Consider the following 10,554-nt stretch of genomic DNA (forward strand, 5'->3'; position numbering starts at 1 on the left):
GAAAAAGAAAGAAAGAAAGAAAGAAAGAAAGAAAGAAAGAAAGAAAGAAAACTATATGACAATATGAACATAAATGCAAAAATCCTCAACAATATATTATCAAATGACATTCAAAAATACATTAAAGGATTTTTTACCACAATTAAATGGGATTTATTCCAGCAATGCAAAAATGGTTCAATATTTACAAATCAATCAACATGAACAAAATTAAGGATAAAAATCATATGAATCATATGATCATCTCAACAGGTGCAGGAAAAGTATTCAACAAAATTCAACATCCATTCATGATAAAAACTCTAAACAAAGTGGGTTTAGAGAGAACATACCTCAACATAGTAGAGGACATATATGAAAAACCCACAGCTAACATCATACTCCATAGTGAAAAACTGAGAGCTCTTTTCCTAAGCCCAGGAACAAGACAAGGATGTCCATTCTCACAACTTCTATTTAACATAATACTGAAAATCCTACCCATAGCAATCAAACAAGAAAAGGATATCAAAGCCATCCAAATTGAGAAACGAAGTATAAAAATGTCACAATTTCTAGATGACATGATACTATATCTAGAAAACTCTAAAGACTACACCAAAAAACTACTAGGAGTAATACATGAATTTAGTAAAGTTTCAGGATACAAAATTAATACCCAGAAATTGGTAGTGTTTCTACACACTAATAATAAAGTAGTAGAAAAAGAAATTAAGAAAAAAAATCCAATTTACAATTGTATCAAAATGAATAAAATACCTATGAATAAACTTAACTAAGGAAGTGAAAGACGTGTGCTCTGAAAGCTATAAAACACTGGTGAAAGAAATTGAAGATGACACAACAAATGGAAAGACATTCTATGCTCATGGATTAGAAGAATTAGTATAATTGAAGTGTCCATATTACCCAAAGCAATCTACAGATTCAATGCAATCCCTATCAAAATATCAACTGCATTTTTCACAAAACTAAAACAAATACCCCTAAAATTTGTATGAACCACAAAAGACCACAAATAACAAAAGCAATCTTGAGGAAGAAGAGCAAAGCTGGAGGTATCCCAGTCCTAGGTTTCAAGATACACTACAAAGCTGTAGTAATCAAAACAGTATGGTACTGGCACAAAAATAGACAAATAGATCGATGGAGCAGAATAGAGAGCCCTGAAATAAACCCACGTTTATACAGTCAATTAATCTATGACAAAGGAGGCAAGAATATATAATGCAGAAAAGACGTCTCTTCAACAAATGGTGCTGTAAAACTGAACAACTACATGCATAAAAATTAAACTGGATCTCTTTCTAACACCATACATAAAAATAAACTCAAAATGGATTAAAGACTAAATGTGACACCTGAAATCATACAATAGCTGTAGCAACATTTTTCTATATACGTCTCCTGAGGCAAGGGAAACAAAAGCAAAAAAAAAACTATTAGGACTACATCAAAATAAAAAACTTTGCACAGTGATGGAAACCATCAACAAAACAACAAGGCAACCTACTGAATGGGAGAAGGTATTTGCAAATGATACATCCAATAAGAGTTAATATCCAAAATATATGAAGAACTTCTGCAATTCAACACCAAAAAAAGAAATAGTGTGATTTTAAATTGGGCAGAGAACCTGAAGAGACAAACAGATGGCCAAAGAAGACATACAGATGGCCAAAAGACACATAAAAAGATTCTCGAAATCATTAACCACCAGGGAGATGCAAATTAAAACCACAATGAGTTATCACCTTATACTTGTCAGAATGGCTAAAATCTAAAACTCAAGAAGTAGCAAGCCTCGGTGTGGATACGGAGAAAAAGGAACACTTGTGTGCCATTGATGGGAATGTAAATTGGTGCCACCACTGTGGAAAACAGTATGGAAGTTCCTCAAAAAGTTAAAAAAAAAAAAAAAAGCAGGTGATCCAATAATTCCACTTCTCGTCATTTACCAAAAAAAAATCCAAAAACACTAATTTGAAAAGTTATATGTGCCTGTATGTTAATTGCAGCATTATTTACAATAGCCAAGTTATGGAAGCAACCTATGTGTTCACTCTTAGACAAATGGATATAGAAGATGTGGCATAGATAGATTAGGTAAAGATATAGATATAACTCAGCCATAAAAATGGATGAGATCATGCCATTGATGACAACATGGATGGACCTACAGGGTATTATGCTAAGTTATATAAATCAGACTGAGAAAGACAAATACCATACGATTTCATCATATGTGGAATCTAACAAAAATCAAATGAATAAACAAACAAAAAGCAGAATCAGATCTTTAAATACAGAGAATAAACTAATGGTTGCCAGAGAGGAGGAAGGTGGGGGTATGGGCAAAATGCATGAAGGAGAGAGGGAGAGACAGACTTCCAGTCATGAAATGAATAAGTCATGGAATAAAATACACAGCATAAGGAATATAGTCAATGATATAGTAGTAGTGTTGCATGGTGACAGATGGTAGCTACAGTGGTGGTGAGCATGGTGTGATATATAAATTTGTCCAATCACTGTGTTATACACCTGAAACTAATGTAACATTGCACATCAACTACACTTGAACTACAAGAAAAAAACAGAAAAGAAAAGAAAAGAAAAAGATACAATTCTGTAACATAAATTAACTCTTCTATTTTTAATTTTGGTAATTTTTGTTGTTTATTTTAACTCTAGAATCTCAGAGAAATTGGGACATTTCTAAACTGCTATGTCTCACGTCCTCTCTTGCTCAAGCTTGTCTGGGAATTTCATCCTACTTTTGAGGGGGAGTTGAAGGTATTTCAGCAAAGCAAACAACTGAATTGTGTGTCAGCCAAAACCCAAAATGTTTGTTTTAGAATGCTTATATTTTTGAATATAATAAAGTCTGTCAAAATAACAAAAAAAGGAAAGAAAACCAATGAATGTAATTCACAACAAGCTAAAAAGAAAATTCACATGACCATATCAACAGAAACAGAAAAAAACATTTGACAAAATCTAATGCCGATTCATGATAAAAACTCTGAGCAAACTAAGGATAGAGAGAAACTTCCTCAACTTGATAAGGAAGATCTATAAAGAATCAACAACTAACATCATACTTAATGGTGAGAAACTAAAAGCTTTATCACTAAGAACAAGAACAAGGCAAGAATGTCCCCTCTCACCACTCCTTTTTAAAAATTGTACTGGAAGTCCTAGTAATGTCAAGGCAAGAAAAAAAAGTATACAGGTTGGGAAAGAAGACATAAAACTGTCTTTGTTTGCAGATGATATGACCATCTATGTAGAAAATTAAAAAAAAAAAAAAAGGCCAAAAATCTCTTGAAACAAATTAGCAATTATAGCAAGGTTGCAGTCTACAGGTTAATATACAAAGGTCAACTGCTTTCTATATGCCAGAAATAAACAACTGGAATTTGGTATTAAAAACATAATACCATTTACATTCACAACAAAAAAGAAATACTTAGGTATAAATTTAACAAAAAATGTATAAGACTTAAATAAGGAAAACTACAAAACTCTGATAAAAGAAATCAAAGAAGATGTAAATAAATGGGGAGATATTTTATGTACATGAATAAGGAGACTCAATATTGTCAAAATATCAGTTCTTCTCAACTTGATTTTTAGATTCAATGCAACCCTAATCAAAATTCCAGCAAGTTATTTTGCAAATATTGATAAACTGATTCTAACGTTTATATGGAGAAAACAAGACCCAGAATAACCAACAGAATATTGTAGGAAAAGAATAGATTTGGAGGACTGATACTACCTGACTTTAAGACTTACTATAAAGAGATTGTAATAAAGACAGCAGAGTTTTGGTCAAAGAATATACAAATAGACCAGACAGGGAATTTTGGGTCAGTGAAACTATTCTGTATGATAATGTAATAGTGGATCCATATCATTATACATTCATCAAAACTCATAGAATGTATACATGGAGTGAACCCTAATGAAACCATGGACTTTAGTTAATAATAATAATATCAATATTGGCTCATTAATTGTAGCAAATGCAACACATTAGATGCAATATGTTAAAATAAGGGAAACTGGGGGCTCCTGGGTGGCACAGCGGTTAAGTGTCTGCCTTCGGCTCAGGGCGTGATCCCGGCGTTATGGGATCGAGCCCCACATCAGGCTCCTCTGCTGTGAGCCTGCTTCTTCCTCTCCCACTCCCCCTGCTTGTGTTCCTTCTCTCGCAGGCTGTCTCTATCTCTGTCGAATAAATAAATAAAATCTTTAAAAAATAAAATAAAATAAGGGAAACTGGGGCAGGGGGTAAAGGATGATTTGGGAACTCTTAGTACTTTCCGGTTGATTTTTCTGTAAATCTAAAACTGGCTTAAAAAGGAAGGGGGGAAACCTATTAATTCAGAAAATGAAAGCAAGGGAAGTAACAGTTTTTAAAAATGTTAAAACATAAGAAAACAGGACATTGTGATGGAAAACAAGAAGAAATTCAGTCAGCAAAATTATAAATACCTAACCCACTCAGATTTTAGCCATTCAAATTTTCAGAAACAGAATATTAGCCATACAATGTTTAAAGAAATAAAATAGAAACTTAAACAATGTAAGTGTGTGTGGGAGGTGATACTGTGATTTATAATAAAAAATATATGTTTGGTCCTCATCCCCATTTCTGGCACAGAGCTCCTAAAATTCTTGGAATTTCCTAAATGGTAAGAGCAATAAAGGTGTCTTGCTATTTATTTCAGGCCTCTTTCAACCACACAAGTTTATGCTAATGAGGAGACTTTTGGAAAACCCCTAAGGATGAAAGCTGGTTGCCAGGGAAACCAATCAGGTAATTAGAGGATTGGAACTTTTGGCCTTACCCCCAGACCTCTGGGGAGGGAAGAAAGGCTAGAGATTGAGTTCAATCACCAATGGCCAATTATTTAATCAATCATGCCTATGTAATGAAGCCTCCATAAAAACCGAGAAGTAAGAGATTTGGAGAGCTTCCAGGTTGGCAAACCAGAATCCATCCATGTGTTGGAAGTGTGGTGCACCCCAGACTCCATGGGGACAGAAGCTTCTGTGTTCAGGACCCTTTCAAACTTCTCCTTAGGTATCTCTTCATCTGACTATTTATTTGTATCCTTTAATACCCTCTGTAATAAATTATTAATCTAGTAAGTAAACTGGTCTCCTGAATTCTATGACCCACTCTAGTAAATTAGCCAAACCCAAGGAGGGTTTGTGAGAACCTCTGATTTATAGCTGCTGAGCAGCACAAGTGGCAAGATAAACTTGTAATTGCTATCTAAAGCGGGGGCAGTCTTCTGGGACTAAGCCCTTAATCTATGATATCTGACACTACTCTCTAGGTAGACAGTGTCAAAATTGAGTTAAATGAGGAGGACACCAGTCAGTGTCTGCTGAGAATTGAAGAGTTGCTTGGGCGTATTTGAAAAAACACACCCTGGAGGGGAGAAGGCTATAAAGAATGACCAAGAAGATCTGAAAAAGAACCATACAACTTCTAGAAATTAAATATATAATAAGTGAAGGGGCACCTGGCTGGCTCAGTCAGTAGAGCATGCAACTCTTGCCCTCAGGGTCGTGAGTTCAAGCCCTACATTGGGTGTGGAGCCTACTTAAAAAAATAATACAATACAATAAACGTAAGTGAAAATTACATCTCAATGGGTCAAGCCTATAGTTAAGTAGAAAAATCAGTCAACTTGAAATTATATCTGAATAAATCAGTTAAAATGTAGTCCATAAAAACAAAGACATGGAAAATACAAGAGAGAGATTTAAGAGACATGGAATAAAGAGTAAGGAAATTTCAAATACATGGAAAATATAATAAGAATGACTCACAAACATTTTATCAGAGTACCAGAAAGAGGCAATAGAGAAAAGAGTGGAAGAAATATGTTAAAAGATAATGGCTGAGAGTTTATCAGAAGTGGGGAAGGACACCAATCCTCAGATCAAGAAAGCCTAATGAATCCTTAATATAGGGAAAAAATTTAAAAATCCACCCATAGACAAATCACTCTAAAACTTGAGAACTCCAAAGACAAAGAGAAAACAAATCTTAAAAAAGGTCAGAAAAATAAGACTAAGCATCTTCAAAGGAATGATAAGCAGATTCACACCTAACTTTTCAACAGCAATAATTGAAGACAAAAAAAAAGTGTAAAATAATTTATCAATGTACTAAGAGGAAAAGCTGTCAATCTAAAATTCTATACATAGCAAAACTGATTTCAACTGAAAAGAAGTTGAAAGGAAAGGCAGTCAGGAGCAACTTCTCATCCTCTGTTTGGCCATGGAAGAGTGGTGTTGGGCCCAGAACATTTCCTCACTGAGAGAGAAAGAGTTCTCATAGCCTGTGTTGGACTTGTCATCTTATGGAAGAATATCTTTCATGGTCTGGGCTCGATGTACACTTACACAAAGCATCAAGGACTCTTAGGCATGCTCCTGCATTCTGTGTTTTAGACCCCACGGCGGGGTGTAGGGCCCTCCCACTGCAATGTAAAGTGGGATGTGTGCAGCCACATTGCCTGTGTGGGCTGGCCATAGTGGATGGATGCATTGCAAGGGCTGGAATTTGTGTACTCCCTCTTCCTCTCTTGTTGTAAATAAATGCTGTACCACGTAAGCCTGGTGTGTATGTTGTCTGTTCTCAGTGACCTCAAATCGTGCACTGGCCTCTTCCCTGGGTGGCACCCAATTGTCTTTTAACCTTGGCTTCATGGCCCAGTCACCCACTGGATCATGAAACATCAATAAATAAAGCAAAATAAAGACATTGTTAGAAAAACATAAAACTGACAAGGTCAGTTTCACTAAGTGAAATTCTTAAGGATATAACTCAGAAGAAAAATACTGAAGACAGGAAACACAAGATACAAGAAAGACTAATGAAGAAAAATATTTGGAAATATATGGGCAAAGCTAATTAAATATCGAATGGACATAACCATAATATAATGCTTAATTTGTTGAGAGGAAAATATGCTAGATTGAAATATAGGTCAATAATAGATAATGATATGAGAGGTAATAATCACATTTAAAGGATCTTAAGGTCTTCATATTGTCTGGGAATGAGGTAAAGATATTAATTTCAGATTTTGTTGAGTTAAATGCAGGTAAAAAAAAAAAACCACCTGAAGTAATTACTCAAAGAGGATACACAGAGCATATAATTTTCAAACAAACAGAGGGAAAAATAGAATGAAACAAAAGGAACATAAGCAAAGTTAATCAATCCAAAAAAAAAAAAAAAAAGTCAGGGAAGGAGGAATAAAACAACACAAAAATCAATCAAAAAGCAAAACCAAACACAGAAATAAGACAAATCAAATGAGTCCTAATATGACCAATCACAGCAAACAAGGAGTGTAAATTCCGTAATTGAAAGACCAAGATTATAAGACTGTAATTTTTTTAAAAATTTAGGTATATGATGTTTACAAGATATATACCGAAACATGAAGCCACAGAAAGATCATAAGTCAAAGAATGGCAATGAGTGCCCAAATCAATCTTTGTTCCTAGTACCATTCTTCAACAAAAGAACTAGAGATCCTTGAAATAGTGGCTCATTTTGGGGTGCCTGGGTGGCTCAGTTGTTAAGCATCTGCCTTCGGCTCAGGTCATGATCCCAGCGTTCTCGGATCAAGCCCTGCTTCGGGCTTCCTGCTCATGAGCAGCGGGAAGCCTGCTTCTCCCTCTCTCATTCCCCCTGCTTGTGTTCCCTCTCTCGCTGCCTCTCTCTGTGTCAAATAAATAAATAAAATAAATAAAATAAAAAAAGAAAGAAAGAAAGAAAGAAAGAAAGAAAGAAAGAAAGAAAGAAAGAAAGAAAGAAAGAGTGGCTCATTTTAATGTGGGGTTGGGGAATATACAAGATGATCCGGGAATATCTTGTAGTGCTGGAAAGTAACAAAGTGCTACACACACACACACACACACACACACACACACACGATCACACACGTAAGCAGACACACACACCTCAAATAATAGAAACCAAATTGATGGGCATATGTCAAAAAAGACATAGGAGCCAACTGAGAGAGGTTCCAAAGGTCAAGGATAAAATAATTCGAGCAATAAAATAATGAGTACTGTATAACCCACAGCACAAAATGAACACTCATGAGTCCATACAGATATAAACAAGTGAGAGTATAAAAAATAAATGGGAAGAAAAAAGCAAATCTCCCACACAGAAGAATTCCAAATAGTTTATGTAGACACTCCTCTTTCAAGGATGGGGAGCATAACACTCAAGTGTGGGCTGCACACAGTGACTTCCTTCCAAAGAGCCCATTTGTCCTAGTGTGAAGCACAAACATTACAATTTTCCATGTGTGCCATGAATAACAAAGGTTGAGACTAGCATATCTTTTCAAAGATTGCATCTTCTTTTATGTCTATGACAGATACCCAGGATTGGCTTCCTCAGCTCCAGCCCATCCACCCTTTAGACCATCTTCCTATACTGCAGGGGCTGAAAAGCTGAAAAAAATAAATAAATAAAAATAAAAATAACCTACATTTCCTGATTTCTTGGTGCTAATGTTCTGGAAGCAAGTACCACCAAATTCAATGCATTTCCTTCATTTTTGATGGCTTCAGTGAGGAAGAGGCTTTGTTGCTATTTCCATTACAAGAAATGTCGTGGAGAAATATCACAGAATTATGAGACGCAATTGCAGTGGCTCAACTCATCATCCCGGTGTCTGTCAGCAGCTTTGTGGGTACTGATAGGTGGTTGCAGCGTCTGTCGTGGCTCCTAGATCTCTGGATTCCAGCTTTCGGGGCCACTTTTGAATTCAAGATATTCTGACTGCTAACCCTGTCCTTTAATTATTAAGTCTTACATATTTTAATTTATTTGAGAGTGAGATCTGGAGAGAGAGAGAGCACACACAGAGGGAGAGGGAGAGAGAGAGAGGCAGGCTCCCCGCTGAGCAGGCAGCCCAATCGGGACTCCATCTCAGGACCCTGGGATCATGACCTGAGCCAAAGGCAGACATTTAACTGACTGAGCCACCCAGGTGCCCCTAAAAAAATTTATTTTAATAATATTTTTCTTCCTCTGTACCACCTGCTAAATCTAAGGGAAGTGGGGGAAAAAAGGATAAATTTTTCAAGTGGATCTTCCTTCTTTAGAATTGAAATTGTTAACATTGAAATCATGGAAGTAGAAAACATTGTAAGTTTGCGTCAAACTGAGTAAAATATGTTTTATTTCCCCATCAGTCTTCAGTTAGATTGAGAACTAGCGCTAGGCAAAAGACCAATTTTGCCTAACTCAGGGACAGCTCTATTCTCCTTTGGTCTCCTTGCACTCTCTCCTCCTTTCTTTCCCTTCTCCCAAGTCAGATATTACAGGTTTTCTATTATGTTCTTTTCATATCCACCCCCAGAAGCATGTCATATACGCAGGGCATCTGAGTATATAAACTACCTCACCTATGTTCCCATTGGGATATAATGACCCTTAACTTCTCCTTCTTCTGTGCTATCATTAACCCTTTACTATTGGGCTTACAATTTCCTTTTCTGTGATCTCTGGCATGTTGCCTCCAGTTTCCTGCCTCAGCTGAGAATGTGCCCTTCTTTTACTTATAAAACTTCAACTACATTACTGACCAAAAGAATAAATTCCACACTTCCTAGCCCAGAATTTTAGGTTATATAAGCTATCCTCAAGAAAACTTGTTATCACTATAAGTCAATATAGTAGATCCCTAATAGATATTAGATATACTTTAATCCAATCATTTTTAGTTTAACCCCATTTTATTTTTACATTTTAATTCTAGTATCAGCATAGAGTGTTACATTAGTTTCTTTGACTTAGTTACAGTGAGTCAACAATACTATACATTACTCAGTGCTCATCACAGTAAATGCACCCTTAATCCTCTTCACCTATTTCTCCCATCCCCCACCCCCCTACTGGTATCCGCTATAGTTAAGAGTTTGGTTTTTTGTTTGTCTCCTTTTTTCTTTGTTTTGTTTCTTAAATTCACACATGAGTGAAATCATAGGTATTTGTCTTTGTCTACCTGACTTACTTCACTTTAGCATCATACCTGTAGTTCCATCCATGTGGATACAAATGGCAAGATCTCATTCTTTTTTATGGCTGAATAATATTCCACTGTGTGTGTGTGTGTGTGTGTGTGTGTGTGTGTGTGTGTATACCACATCTTCTTCTTCCATTCATCAGTCAACTTTGACTCTTCATAATTTGGCTGTTGTTGATAATGCTGCTATAAACATCAGGGTGCAGGGGTGCATGGGTGGCTCAGTCAGTTCAGCGTCTGCCTTCGGCTCAGTTCATGATCCCAGGGTCCTGGGATCAAGCCCCGTATCAGGCTCCCTGCTCAGGGGAACCTCTTCTCCCTCTCCCTCTTCTGCTCTCTCTGCTTGTGCTCTCTTACTCTGTCAAATAAATAAAATCTTTAAAAATAAATAAATAAACATCAGGGTGAATGTGCCCTTTGAATCAGTATTTTTGTATCCTATGGGTAAATACCTAGTAATGCA

The sequence above is a fragment of the Ailuropoda melanoleuca genome, chromosome 15 (genome assembly GCF_002007445.2).
Source record: "Ailuropoda melanoleuca isolate Jingjing chromosome 15, ASM200744v2, whole genome shotgun sequence".
NCBI lineage: Eukaryota > Metazoa > Chordata > Mammalia > Carnivora > Ursidae > Ailuropoda > Ailuropoda melanoleuca.